This window comes from Penaeus monodon, chromosome 21, assembly GCF_015228065.2.
Source record: "Penaeus monodon isolate SGIC_2016 chromosome 21, NSTDA_Pmon_1, whole genome shotgun sequence".
NCBI classification, from domain to species: Eukaryota; Metazoa; Arthropoda; class Malacostraca; order Decapoda; family Penaeidae; genus Penaeus; species Penaeus monodon.
In genome coordinates, this window is record NC_051406.1 from 44,795,840 (window position 1) to 44,796,059 (window position 220).

The 220-nt window shown below is 36.4% G+C and overlaps 1 protein-coding gene across 1 annotated transcript in view; it reads left to right on the forward strand.

The window, feature by feature from the left end:
* The window catches only part of LOC119586526 (BTB/POZ domain-containing protein 6-A-like), a gene marked incomplete at its 5' end in the record, with an annotated part of 24,476 nt that overhangs the window by 6,143 nt on the left and 18,113 nt on the right, over positions 1-220 (forward strand).

Here is a 220-nt window from a genome sequence, read left to right on the forward strand (position 1 = left end):
TACATACTCACACACAAACAAATATATACATAGAAACCAACCCCACTACCTAAGCATCTCAAGCATCAGTTCTATATACACCACATACCAATGTTTCTGATCAAGTGAGTTGACAGGTGAGTTGACAGTATTTGGTAGTTGTCTCTAGTCAGGTGAGTTGACATTTATTTTCTGGTTATTTTCCAGTCTGATCAATCATTACTTATATTCGAATTCCACC